This window comes from Balaenoptera borealis (assembly GCF_965194805.1).
Source record: "Balaenoptera borealis genome assembly, chromosome: X".
NCBI classification, from domain to species: Eukaryota; Metazoa; Chordata; class Mammalia; order Artiodactyla; family Balaenopteridae; genus Balaenoptera; species Balaenoptera borealis.
In genome coordinates this window covers 114,575,588-114,590,296 of record NC_138881.1, presented here as the reverse complement: position 1 = coordinate 114,590,296, position 14,709 = coordinate 114,575,588, and the positions used below count along the sequence as shown (strand labels likewise).

The window sequence follows — 14,709 nt, the reverse complement described above, 5'->3', positions numbered from 1 at the left end:
AGGGTGGTGAACATGGCACTGTCTTTGCCACATGGTCCAGGGGAAGAAGTGACTCTCCCACTTTCCCTTGTGTGCTGGTATTAGTCAGGGCTCTTTTCCTACGTGGTAAGCCCACTCAAGTTACTCCCAAGGCAAATGGAGAGAGTCTTGCAGCTTGGATTGGAACTGGCCTCACAGATGCCAAGAACAGAGACAGCTACTTTCTCTGGGGATCACTCAGAGGCTGCTTTTTTTCCTCTTGGGCATGCCTGTTTCACAGCTGCCTGTGTGCTTCATTCACCTTTTTAGCCATCTGATTTCATAACAATTCTACCTTGTACATAGCCTACAATGGCCACTCCAGCCCTCAGTCTCCCTGATGACTTTCCGGCTCAGCTGTCCCAGCACAGGTTCTCAGTTTCCCATACTAAGTTCCTGAGGGCAGAAATCTACTGGCTCAGCTCCTTTTTTCAAACCAGGCCATCTGAGCCACTTGGGTCCCCGGCCAGCCTATATATATGAGACACAGTTGGGCCAATGGCCCAACCTGGTCACGTAGGGTACAGAAAGGAGACCAGGCCACATAATCCACTGACCACTCAACAAGGCTATGGGACAGGAAGTTTCCCTTGAAGCTTCTCCTGCTGTGGGCAGAGCGGACAATGACTGACATATTTCGTACAATCGCATCTTTAGGACAATGTGTCCATCTGACCACGGGGCAGGAAGCTCCTAAGTGCCACGGCCGTGCAAGGCCGACAGACTATCCCAGAATCGGCTTGTAGGGATGTCGCGTTTTAGCTCACTCAGTCTCCATCCCACCCTCCTACTTTCAGAAGAAAGCTAGAAACTACATTTCCCATTCTCTCTTGCAACTGGGGCTCTGAATGCAAAATAGACACTACCAATTGGATGCACTTGCTTGGTTTTTTGAAGACAAAAGTGAAATGGAGGCCATCTCTCTGCCCTTTTAGTTGTGTTCTGCTAGCAAGCATGGTCTCAGAGGTGCGAGATTTTTCTGTACTGGTGATCTTCTGTCCATTCTCTAGCTTCCTGGATGTTGGGAAGCAGCTGCAGCCGAGGCACCTGCCACAGTGCATGGCCTAGTGCCCAGCCACCGTTTCCGTGTGGGCCTAGAGGCAGTTGGGGTAGAAATGGTGGCCGCAGCAGCTTCCTAATTCCATCTTCCTGATTCCAGGATAACAGCAACAGCAGTGTGTTCTTGAATTTGATGATTCCATTGGTGGCCTTGTTCTGGGAGTCATTTTTTTTTTTTTTTTACAATTTCTTGCTATATTTATTTCCCAGGAATTTTTATTCAATCGGGTTTAAGAGTTTCCTCCTTTCCCTCTACTCTCTATTTTTTTATTTTTTAATTAATTTTTAGTGGAGTATAGTTGATTTACAATGTTGTGTTAGTTTCAGGTGTACAGCAAACTGAATCAGTTATACATATATATATATACCCTCTTTTTTAGATTCTTTTCCCATATAGGCCATTACAGAGTATTGAGTAGAGTTCCCTGTGCTATACAGTCAGTCCTTATTAGTTATCTGTTTTGTATATAGTAGTGTATTCATGACAATCCCAATCTCTGGGAGTCATTTTTGGATGTCCAGCAAAGAGTCCCCTCCTTTAGTCCTTCAAGTAGTTTTTCAGTATGAATTCCCTGTATAAATTTCTGATTAGTATACCTTGAGTGGTTTCTGTTTCTTGCCCTGAACCCTGACTGATATACCAACTGTGTATGGCACCCATATGGAATGGAAAACAGGGCAGACTGAAAACAAAAGTGCATTCATCAACTTTGGTTTTTTGCATGTAAGATGCTGATGAAAGTCTATAATTGGAAGATGTTTATGCATCACGTTCCCCCGCCCAGATCTTAACTCTGAAAATATAAACAATTTCATTAATCAGTAAAGAAACTTTATCCAAAATATGCTACAGCAAATTTCCAAGTTAAAATTTTTTTATTTTAGATTCAACTCAGCAAAGAGTGATTGAGTGCCTTCTCTGTGCCAGGCACTGCACTACAGGTAGCTGATGCAAAGATAAGTGAAAGCTGGTCTGTGTTCTCTGAGAGTATACCGCCTCTGTGTTGGGGAGAATGACTTTACTACAAGGCAACACTTGATAAATACCGAGGAAGAGTTCTAGTCAAAATGCAATGCGAACACGGTGGAGGAAGAAAGAGATAAACTCTGCCTGAGGTGGGACAGAGAATGAGTCCTAGATGAGGTGTCAACTAAGCTGGGTCTTGAAAGATGAGTAGGATTTTGTCAAGAACAACACTGCCCTTCCAGCAATCCAGTAAGCTCTATCTTCACTTTTTTTTTCACTTCCAAGTGAGTATATTTTTCATTATGTCTTTTTTTTCTACCTTTACTTTTCGACGGAAAGTACATGTGAGCCATGTATGCATCTTGGGGCAAGCAGGAAGTGAAAAATCATGGAGATGAATTGCGCTGTGGGATGTGTGAGCGGGTGCTGGCAGTCTGCATTGGCGGTAACCATTAGAGCTAAGCACTTGCTGAAATTACTTTCTATCAGGCAGACAAGATGTAATCAAGTTAAAGGATACAGGCCTTGGGCAAAACAACAAAGAAAGAAACCAAGTGTGGAAATTATTTTCTAGGGGCCTCACAGCAAATCAGGAGAAATTCTAGGAAGAGCAGGACGATATAGTTGAAGGAGCAGGGTAGGGAGGGCAAGGGAACATGAGTTCTGGTCCTGATTCTGACGCTAGTAGGGTCTGTGACTTTGAACAGGCCACTTCCCCTCTCTATAATTTGATGATTTGTTTATTTGCCTTTGGATAACAAACAGGGAGTAAGAGCGGTCAGCAAACACTCAGCTAGATTCTAGAAGCCTAAAAACTGAGCAACTAAAGAGGCCTTAAAATGAATTTACGCTAATCCCAATCCTCACCATTTCTACCTTGTCTAAAACAAGAAAGGCCCAGGAATTCATTTTACAAAACTTTTCCCCATTGAAACCCTGGCCTGGAGAATTCAGTGTTTGGATTAACCCCAATTAGACTCTATTTGCTTATGTAAACATGTCAAACTCTTTGGAATTTCATGTCTTTAATTGTTAATGGCAACAGAAACATAGCCATGGGAAATGGCATCAATAGTGGGAAAACAGAGGTTCAGAGAGATCTAATGACTTAGCTAAAGTCGAACAGCTAGTAAGTGTCAGAACTCAAGTCTATCTCACTCCAGAGTCCATGTTCTTAATCACTACCCAAATAATGCTGAAATAGCTAAAGCACTTACTACCTGAATCTTTTCAACCTCTTCTTGAGGTGTGACTAAACATTCCTGGTTTTTTTAGAGGAGATAAGTAAGGCTCGTGAACTTTGTATTTGTTTTCTATTGCTATGTAACAAATTACCACTAACATAGTGGCTTAAAACAACACCCATGTATTATCTCATAGCTTCCATGGCTCAGGAATCTGGGGACAGTGGGGCTGGGTCCTCTGCTCAGGCTTTCACAAGGCTGCAATCAAGGTATTAGCTGGGGCCAGGATCTCATCTAAGACTCCAGGTCCTCTTCCATGGTCACATGGTTGTTGGCCAAATTCATTTTCTTGCTGCAGAAAAACTCATGGCAGCTTCTTCTTCAAGGCCAGCAGGAGACAGTCTGAGTCTCTTTTTTTCAGGGAAGGCCTGGAACCTCTTTTAAAGGGCTTACCTGATTAGGTCAAGCCCACCCAAGATAATCTTCTTTCAATTAACTCAAAGTTAACTGACTAGAGGCCTTATTTACATCTGCAAAATCCCACTGCCTTTGCATATTCTATTGGTCAGAAGCAAGTAACAAGCTCCACCTACATTCAAGGGGAGGGGCTTATATAAGACTGTAGGTATCAGAGTATGTGAATTATTGGGGCCCTCTTAGAATTTTGCCTATCACAAAGTTTAAGCAAATTTTCCAATTGATGTTTTCCATGTTTCTATCAGGGGTACCCAAATTATTTAATATCTCTGGAGCTACAATTATAATAAATGTTTCTTAGTAGCTTTTTACCTATAGCTGTGTTCTTATTGCCATTTAACAATTTAAGACATGAAGTTAGAAAAGCAAGTGATAACAGAAACACTACCTATCTTTCAGGGCTGCTGACAGGATTAAGTTCAATAAAGTACGCTAAATGCCTCACACATAGTAGTACAAAGTAGGTGCTCAATGAATAGTGGCTATGGTAAGGAAGAGTGAAGAGGCCCATCCTGCTACTGGAGACTTCCCAGGTCTCTGGGAAGATCCATTATGGAGGCCCGTATCCACTACTTCTTTTGTTCTGGAAACCCAAAATGAGTTGGTTATGCTGAGTCCAGGGGACTGTTGGGGGAAGAGTAGCAAGAAAAGATCAAAAAGCCTTTGGAAAACATAATGCTACATGGTAAAAATAAAAATAATACATCATCCCTTTGAAGACAAGGTGTGAGATATACGCTATTTGCTTCTGTCAGACAATTTGAATATTAAAAGCATGTTTTGTTCCTGCGTTTATCTTCTTTAAAGTGAATAAGGTAGAGAGTAAGATCCCTTTTGTTTGCATAATAAAAGCAGTTTTTTTATTGTGTGTGTGTGTGTGTGTGTGTGTTTTGGTGAAGAGTAATGGAATGACCCTCAGGCCTTTAATTATTCTTACCTATTCTCTCCTTTTTTTCTTATTCTTCTTCTCTTGGGTGCATGACCACTTCCCAGCTCTATATTATTTGGTTGTCCCAAAGGGTGTGCAAAGCGAGTGGTGTGGATGAATATTTCAAGTAACAAAGAGAACTTTTGAAGAAGCATGTTATAATCTTTTTTGCTGTTGTATGTTCAGTTACTATAACAACAGAGCGGAGAAAAAGAAACTCTAGCAGAGGACACAGTCCATGAGCCAAACCCAGTAGGTAAATTTCCATTACATGAGTAAATGTTAGTGGAACAAAATTTAGTCAGATGAATTTGAGGTGTTTTTTTGGCTAAAGCCAAAACAAAATTATATTACCATTATTATTTCCAAAGTCTTTCTGGATAGTACAATGCATGGTTGGATGTTATCATAGCAGATAAAATGATGACACTTTCCATTAACTGTGCATCCTGGCTTATAACCAGTCAAATGTAAGGGCCTGACCTAAATGCTCAGTTCTTGTAACTGGTAAACCCAATCATGTGGAGCGGCTGCCTGTTCTCTTAGCTTAACCTGCAGTGTCTGATGAACGGGTCAACCTCCAGGAAAGTTCAGCCCAGATAGTGTACTCCATGGTACAAACTCATATGAGGGCTGGCAATTATCTGGCTAATTCCATCAATGCCAAGAGGCAGTCTCAATAATCCAGATATTATAGAATTTACTTCAAGGATTCAGTTATTTAGTCACCCAAAATTGTACCTCAAGAAGCACAATTATCCATACTTATATGTCTATATTGATATAATAGTGCATAAAACTTGCCCATTTCTACTCTCCCTTGAACACTGCAGACAGAATACTCATGGTCATGTACAGCTTTGGGTTTCCTCTTTTGAACCAGAATAGGAAGATAGCTAGGAATTTGACTTGAAAAGAATTTCCTCTTCCTCCCAAATGGTCATTTAGCAAAGTGTCCTTCAATATTCCATATCATCTCATCACCTCCCCTTTTATCAGACTGTTAAATAAAGTCCTAAGGAACAAGTCTGTAAAATGAAATGTTTTCCTTCCTCTTCACATCACATCACTAGGGCACCAAGATGGGGGTTTCAGTGATGCCATAACCAACTCCATCTCAAGGGGGAAAATCAGAAGAGGAGGTTGTATTCAGCACAGTCACCCACATATTTCTAATAGCAACTCTTTCATTATTTCAGGGAATGCATGTGTACTTGAGGAATGGAGTGACCCATGTTATCAAAATTCCTGGGGCAAAGTTTATATACAATGTAATACACCATAAGTAAGTCCCAATTGAAGAAGAAATGAAATGCCTAGAAAGGTTACTATTCTTAACCATATTTAACAGTACCTAATTCTAATATTAATAAGGAACCCAATGACCACGAATATTAAAAAGATGAGACTAACCATTAGGAATATTCCTCCTTTCTCTGTAACTTATTAGCACTTAATTCTATTATTCACTAATGTCCCATAGGGAGGAGACTATCAGGATTGATCTAGATTGAGATAATGAAAGAGACTTTTTCTATTTTAAAGCAATTTGGCATATGCGGGTAGATAAAACAGTGGCTTTCTTCTGAGCCGTTCTGGAGACAGCCCTTCCCAAGAGAAGAGTGCTCAGTAAGGGGAGAGGCATCTTTAAGCCTCTCTGCACATGTATCTATGGACTCTTTCCGCAGAGGATGCCCTGATCGCTGTCTCCTCCTAAAGTATAAGGATGCAGGATGAAAAGGAATGGACACAAGAGAATCTAGGGAGTTGTGAGGAGAACCTAGGAGGAAAGAAGAGAGTAGAAGGAGTTGAGCACAGGTATTTTCCTAACACGTTGACTGGGCATGTGGTTGTCAGTGTGATTGCTTCCTTGCCTTTAAGTAGGCCAGGGAAGTTCCATGATGCAAGGTGAAGAAGCAGAGTTCCATGGCACCACTGTCTCCTACAGTGGGAGAACTGCAAAGAAACTGAAAGGTCATGTGTGAGTCCCCACATTTGATAGATGAAGAAACTGATGTACAAGCACAGTAACGGGCTTGCTTGGGGTCACAGAGCAAATGAGGGGCAGAGTTGGGGCTTGAACTAAATTGAGAGCTTATGAGGCCAGAGAACACATGATCTTCTCTGCAGTCTCCACTGGGCTATGTGCGGTGCTTTGCCCATGGAAGGCCAGTAAACAGTTGTTGAGTTGCGCTGACTTCAGGTGTCTTGACACTCAATGACTCTCATGAGTCCCCTCATGAGTCCCTGTGTCACTCCCTTTCAAAGTTGACTCTATGAGCTACACATCAAAGTGATGACCAATAAGTAGCATATACTAGAAATTTGTGGGGAGTGGGATCAAAGGAAACTGATGGTCTAGACATATTAACCATAGTTTTTCAGGAAAATCTTTTAAAGGAAAAAATAGAGAAAAAATGTATAGGAATAAAGTAGTGATACTCAACCGGAAGGGGTGCAGGTAGGAAGGGGTATATGCTTGTCATGTCAAATGCCCCCAAGGCATATTGTTTTTTTCAAATGCCCAAAGGTCATCTTAAAAATTCTTCTGGCTGATATGTGGAGAATGGACTCTAGGGTGGCACGAGTGGATATGGGGAGAAAAATAGAAATAAATCATGAAATGAAAGGCAGTTGCTCACTGGCTTAAGGAAAACAGCTGAAAAAATACAGCTCCTTTCATGATATATGAATATATTGCCAAGTATTTTTCTCAATTGATTTGAGGGCATAAAATTTCAATGGTTTAATAGGTGTGTTTTGTTATACCAGCAATTGATGGACCTTAAAAAGAAGTGATGCTTGGGGATGCTGCTACCAATTTGCATCATTTGGAGACAGAAATTCCAGAATGCCATTCTAGCATATTCCTTTACAAAAATAACCTTGCCCATTTTCTATTCACTTGCCCACACCCCTTCCAAAAGATTGCAATGCAGTCCAGCCTCAGAAAGCTTCTTATTTGAATTTATTGAGAAAACACCCCCTTATGAATTAGACTAGCCTACATTTCCTTCCCCTGTGATCTGCTGGAGCCAGAGTCTTTCCACACATTTTAAGCATTTGGCTTTCCATTCACCTGTTATTTTCCAGTGCAATAGTTTGCAAATGGTGGCCATGAACCTAAGTGTTCAGAGCAATTGCTTCAGGAGTTCTGCAAATATTTGACTCTGAGGCTTTCTGGGTGTGAATGTACATAGATATATACATGAAAATAAATATAAAATTATATTAAAATTTATAGCAAATTTAGCCTAGGCACTCAGATGTTGTCTACACCAAGTTTTAACATTTTGGCTTTTACCAATGCTTTAGCTTAAGCTACCAGGTTGACTATTTCTGTGCATTCCTTAGAGTTAAGCCTGTTCTACCATCTTTGTTTTTTTCTAATTGAAATGTATTTGACATATAACATCGTGTGAATTTAAGGTGTACAACATGTTAATTTGATAAATTTTACATTGTAATATGATTGCCATGTAGCTATAATTAGCACCTCTGTCATGTTATATAATTATCCTTTCTTTTCGGTGGTTGGAATAATTGAGTTTTAGTCTCTCAGCAAGTTTGATGATTATAATACAACATTGTTGTCTTTTCACTGCACTGTGCATTAGATCTTTAGGGCTTATTCACTACTTGTTGCAAGTTTGTATCCTCAAACAACATCTGTCCCATCCCCCCTACCCCCCATTCCCTGATGACCACCATTTTACTCTCTGTTTCAATGAGTTTGGCTTTTTTAGATTCCACCTGCCATCTTTGTTGACTGAAGCATATCTCCATATTGCAAGGCAAGCTATGGTATCAGACAAGTCAGGCTGCCATAACAAAATACCATAGACTGGTGGCTTAAACAACAGAAATTATTTCTCATAATTTCAGAGGCTGGGGAGTACAAGATCAAAGTGCTGGCTGATTTGATTTCTGATGAGAATGCTCATTCTGGCTTACAGACGGCTGCCTTCTTGCTGCATCCTCACATGGTGGAGAGAGAGAGAAAAAAGAGAGAATATCTTCCTCTCCTAATAAGGTCACAGTCCTATCAGGTTAGGGCTCTACCCTTATAACCTCATTTAACTTTAATTACCACCTAAAGACCCTACCTCCAAATACAATCACATTGGGGTTAGGACCTCAACATAAGAATTGCGGCAGAGGGGGGCACACACAATTCAGCCCAGAGCAGCTATTAAAAGGTTTCCCCATTTTTAGCTAGTTTACTATGAGTCACCTCTTTCCTGACATTGAAGAATGGAAACATAATTCAGAAATAAAATGAGCACTACTGTTATTCCCATTTTACAGGCAAGGAAACTAAGGCTCAGAGAGATGAAGTGACTTGTCCAAAGTAGCATAGCTAGTAAGTCAGAATTTGCCGTTGATTTTGTCTGACTTCAAAACTACCTCTTGTTGCCCTCCCCTGCACTCTTCTCCCTCCTGGATAGGGGCCTACCGCATGAGCCCAGGAGCTGCCTAAGGGGAGCAACCGGGTCTCATCTATGAAGCACTTCCAGCACCTAGTGCAGGGCCTGGGATGAAGGAGGAGGTTTGTTTATTTACCTACCGATGGTCTGCCAGCTTGATCCCCCAAATTATCCACGGGGATGGACATAAAGACTTTTAAACATACCCCTCTCCCCAGAATCCTATCTCTCCTGAAAGGAAAAAACTAAACGCCACCGTTGAGGAAATACAAAAGAATGTACAAGGCCATTGCCCTGGCTGGGGAGGAGAGCATCAGTGACTTTGGAGGGCACAGGTTCATAGGGAAATGCAGGAGAGAGACCTGAAGAGCCTAGACCCCCTCAGTCAAAGGCGAGGGCCTCTGCTGGAGGTAAGGGGCGTGGTGAGGCCTGGGTTTGCAGAGAGCGGAGGCGGCGTCCACAGGAGGGAAAGTGCAGGAGGGCAGCGCAAGGGGCAGAGGTGCAGGCAGGCAGCCTGGGTGCAGCCGCGGATCAGCAGGGCTGTCCCACTGGAAGTTCAGGCAGGAGAGTTTCTAGAATCGGGGCCAGTGTAGCTGAAATGGCCTACACTAGAAGTTTGATCCATTGTCTGGAAGAAGAGGAATGTTGGAGGGAACCAGGGGAAGTGGAGAGTGAAAGGGACGTGAAACAAGAGCAGCTTCAGTGGCAGAGGTGGGAGGAGACGAGGGGATCGTGAACGAGCAGGAGGAACTGCGGAGTTTGAGATCATGGGGGTGGTGGCAGCAGTTCTGAGAGATGCTGAGGCCTTTGGTGCGGTTCTATGGTCCAAGGGAAGGGAAGGGGGAGGTCATTGAACGTAAGAAGGTCAAGGAACTCAGAGAATTGGGTGTTTGCAGGGTCATCACAAGAGACACATAAGTCCCCAAAGATTCTGGCAAAGGCAAGTGTAGACAGACTATGACCCAGAAGCCAAAGCCCTAGAGACTGGAGGCAGTGGGCAAGCTCCAGAGGCTTTTCAAAGGTGGCCAGGATGTCAGGTGGCTGGGGACAGGGTTGAGCAGATCTCAGTATCAAGGAAGCACTGCTCTTTTCAGCGAGAGTAATGGAGACAAAGAAAGTGGGATTCAAACGTGGGCCCTCTCGGGCTTTCATGGTGGCGCAGTGGTTGAGAGTCTGCCTGCCAATGCAGGGGACGCGGATTCGAGCCCTGGTCTGAGAAGATCCCACATGCCACGGAGCAACTGGGCCCGTGAGCCACAATTACTGAGCCTGCACGTCTGGAGCCTGTGCTCCGCAACAGGAGAGGCCGCGATAGTGAGAGGCCCGCGCACCGCAATGAAGAGTGGCCCCCGCTCGCTGCAACTACAGAAAGCCCTCGCACAGAAACGAAGACCCAACACAGCCAAAAATAAATAAATAAATAAATTTATTAAAAAAAAAACAAACTTGGGCCTTCTCTAGTCTCTGGGAAATGTCTGTCTGGAAGGCTGGTGGGGTACTGGATGGGCAGATTAAGGGCCACCCACCCACATGTCCCCAGATCAGAGGCTGAAACACTCTGCACCCTGGCATTTACACCCTGCCTATGGCTCCCCCTTTGCTTCCCAGAGTTGGGGGCTGGGTCCTGGTGAATGGACAGAAGCTTCCAGTTCCACAGCCAGCTCCAGTTTGAGGATCTGCTTTTGGCTCAGCAAGAAGCCCTGTGTGGCCAAAGGCAGCACAGTGTAGGAGTTGCGTGTTAGAGCTCTAAGATCAGACTGCTTTGTGTTCGGATCCCAACCGTGTGGCGTAAAGCAAATTAAAATTAGTTCTCTGTACCTCTGGCTGTAAAGTGGGCATCATAAATGGAATCCTCCATTTATTCAGCAAATACTTATTGTGTGCCTACTATGTACCAGGCATGGTGCTAGGTTCTGAGGATACAGCAGAGAATAAAGCAGACAGAAATCTTGGTCCTCAGGGAGACAGACAAATAACAAGATAATAAGTAAATATGTACCATGTTACATGGTGATAAATGCTATGCATGTATGAGAGGGGGCTAGAGTGTTGTGGTGGGAAGTGGGGATTGCAATTTTAAATAGGGTAGTCGGAGAAGGCCTTATTGAAAAGTTGATCTGAAGCAGGTGAGGGAGCAAGCCGTGCGGATGCCTGGGGAAAGGACGTTCCAGGCAGAGGTTCACCGCAAGTGCAAAGGCTCTAGGGTGGGAACATGCTGACAGGCGTGGGAACAGCAAGGAAGCCAGTACGAGTGGACAGGGCTGAGGGAGGGGATGGCTGTGCGGATTAAATGAGGTAATGTGTGCGAAGCATGCAGCGCGGGGCCCGGCACTAAGTGGTCCCTCTACACCCTGGGGTGCGGCAGGGGAGGGAAGCACCAGCAGGACCGCAGGCAGCTGCCCAATCTGGCGGCACAGACTAGATCTGAGGCCCCTGGCGGAGGCGGCAGGGTCACTCTCCTGCTGTCTGAGAACAACACAGTCTGGTTAGGGTCCAGTGAGGACTCAAGGGATGTCAGTGCCGTTTTCACCTGGAAGCTGGCACCTAGGCTGATGGCCCCCTCACACACGAGCCGCACTAAGGATGCCGGCAGGGAGGAAAGGGGGTGGCCTTGGAGCGACTTGCCAGGCCGTGTGGGGCAGAGTGACGTGGGGTCTCACTTTCACTCTTTGCGTAGGGACCCTCAGGGCCTTTCAGGTGCACGGATAACTACCAGAACCATGACTCAGGCCTGGGCTAACTGGAATCCTCATCGCCCTGTGAGGTAGAGGCCGCCATCCTTCCTCGTTTACAGCAGAGAAATCAAACTCAATGAGGTCAAGTACTCTGTCCGAGATCTGCCAGGTGATGAGAGGTGGTGCCAGAGGAGGAGCCCCACTCTCTCGGAGCCCCCATTCTTAACTACTTGGTGCTGTCACGTGCTATGAACTACTCCTAGAATGAGAAGCGACAGAGTTTTCGGGCAACGGAGTGGCTGGTAACCTTGGGCAAGTCACCTTGCTTCTGTCCTCTGGGTTTCTCTCCATCTGCTAGATGTGGGGAGCTGGCCGATGACCACAGCAGACTCCTCGGGGTTGACTGTAGATGGATATGGGGCTGCACGCCACAAGGATGAGCCCGTGGGGTACCCAGGCAGGCCAGGCAATGATGGTATGAAAATCCGGAAAGGGACTTCCCTGGTGGTCCAGTGGTTAAGACTCCGCGCTCCCAATGCAGGAGGCCCGGGTTCGATCCCTGGTCAGGGAACCAGATGCCACACGCTGCAACTAACACCCGGCACAGCCAAATAAATAAATATTTAAAAAAAAGAAAATCCAGAAGGCCCGGACGGTCTCTTATGCTGGAGACCCACTTGGCAACTCCTGGGCTGCCAGGTTGACCCTGCTGAGGAGAAAAAAAATGGTCTATCTTCTTGTCCAAAAAAATACAAAATAAAAAACCCATAAGCCCTGCTTTCGGCCCAACTCACATAAGTATGAGGAAGATGAATGGAAAATGAACAAGTGAAAAATTCAACCAAATGCTTGGTCATCTGGTAACTGATCCTTATAGCTCCAGGGCAGTGTTGCCATTGTTGGAAGTGGGAATGGAATGGATGGAGAGGGTAGAGCTGCTAGTGGGGTGGAGGAAGAGGGCCCCAAAGATGGAGGGGGCTTTGCAGCAAGAGTGTCTGTTGTGGGTGCCTTTGTGCCAAGCTCGAGCTTTGTCACTTGTACCTTCAGGATCCACTGCTGGACTGCTGAGTGCAGTCAGAGGTGAAATCATCATCATCAAGGTCAGGATTTTTTGTCCTTTGCCAACATATCTCCAGGCAATTAAGTTCAATCTCCCAGGGGACAAAAAAAATTCCCATTTCTGATTCTAATTTATCATCAACTAAAACTTTCAGAAAAATCTATAGAGTTTAGTTCTAATTTTGCCTAAGTGTATAAGTATAGCCTGTAGGAAGACTACAGAGATTTTATTAATTTATCCCCTATATTAATTCATTTATGGCCTGTGGAAAGTATAATTAAAAATGAGATGTCACAGAAAACAATTAAAAGAATTGAGCAATGCTAGGGAGATTTTACTTTTCAAACCCATTGACAATGGGGAAAAAAACTGTCAGAAGTTCTAAGACCAAATGAAAATAACAAGTACCTGGCCAATCACTAAATGCATCATGAGGCTAAGTTGTTTACAAGCATGAAAGTGTCAGGAAATGAGCCTGGAAACACTAAAAGCCCTATTTTCAGCCTAGCACTGGTCTTGCTAGATGACCTTGGGACGGTAGCCCTTCTAGATGTTCTCCATTTGTCCCTCCAGATCTGCTCTCCACCCTTCTCCATCCTGCTCTGTGCCCCAAGAGGCAGACCCAAGAGGACTGCACCTGGGTTCCCTAGCCCTCTGGCTTCTGGTTGGATCCGGTCAATGAAAAGCTCTGGCAGAAGACTGAACGGTTGAAGGAGAGAGAAAATGGGGTATTTATTTCCCTGGCTCCCTTACTGTCTGGGTGCTATAGACTGAATGTTTGTGTCCCCCTTCCCCCCAGATTCCTAAATTGAAACTTAATCCCCAATGTGATGGTATTTGGAGACGGGGCCCTTGGGAGGTGAATAGGTCATGAGAGCAGAGTCCTCAGGAATGGGATTAGTGCCCTTATAAAAGAGACCCCAGAGAGCTCCTTTACCCCTTCCCTCATGTGAAGACACAGCAGAAAGACCAGTCTATGAACGAGGAAGCAGGTCCTCACCAGACACTGAATCTGCCAGCGCCTTGATCTTGGGCTTCCCAGCTTCCAGAACTGAGAAATAAATTTGTCTATAAGCCACCCAGTTTATGATATTTTGTAATAGCAGCCTGATTACACTAAGACACTGGGCCACAGGTTGGCAGAGCCTGCAATCCTTCACCAAAAGCCACATCTTCTGCTGCGTACTCCCCCTCCCACAGCTACAGCTTTCACTGGGTTCTGTGTCTACTCCCTCCCCTTGCTCCTTCTGGCTAGGGGTGGGAACAGCTCCCTGCTGTGCCTAGACCCGGGGTTTTTCACCTTCCCTTGTGGGTTCCCTTTACCCAGCCAACAAACACTTTTGTAAGTAGTCCCCTCCTTAGACTCTCCTCAAGTTACCCCTTTAGGTACACCGTCTCATTCCTCCCAGTGCCCTGATAAATGCACCACTCATGTAACATCTGTTGGCCTCAAAGTCTCTGTTTGGGTAATGGAATTTTGTTTTCCAACCATCCCAGAGAGATTCAGTAATTCACCAAATATTTATGGAATGCTAGTATGTGCCAGATGCTCAGAGGAGAAATGAGAAAGGCAGTGATGCCCTTGGTCCTACGAATATGAGATGCTATTTCAGTCTCCGGAGGGAACGGTGCTTCATTCCAGCCCACTCCTCTCCAGCATTTCCAGCAGGGAGCTCGGAGCTGGGGATGGGCTGGATTCACTCAGCATGGAGCACCTGCCCTCCTAAGGTAGAGTTCCTGCCCAATAAAGCCTGAATTCTGGGATAATAGGTTGAGGGCCAGGTGTAGAATAGAGGTGCTGCAAAGGCTGGAGATAAACTTCTTTTATAGGACCTTTATGTGATAATAACTATAATTAAATGTGAAAAATAAATGCACAGTTTTGGAATCCAGAAAACTTGAGTTACAAGTCCA

General features: G+C 44.6%; 1 long non-coding RNA gene across 2 annotated transcripts in view; it reads right to left on the bottom strand.

Annotated features, from left to right (window-relative positions):
• The window catches only part of LOC309621057, a 104,074-nt gene that overhangs the window by 50,480 nt on the left and 38,885 nt on the right, over nucleotides 1–14,709 (bottom strand). Inside the window, exon 3 of one of the 2 annotated variants that reach the window (XR_014239747.1) lies at nucleotides 4,574–7,206. The exons of the other annotated variant lie outside the window; for it this stretch is intronic. This is a non-coding gene — a long non-coding RNA (uncharacterized lncRNA). Of the gene's footprint in view, nucleotides 1–4,573; nucleotides 7,207–14,709 lie in introns of those variants that run through there. 2 annotated transcript variants of the gene reach the window in all.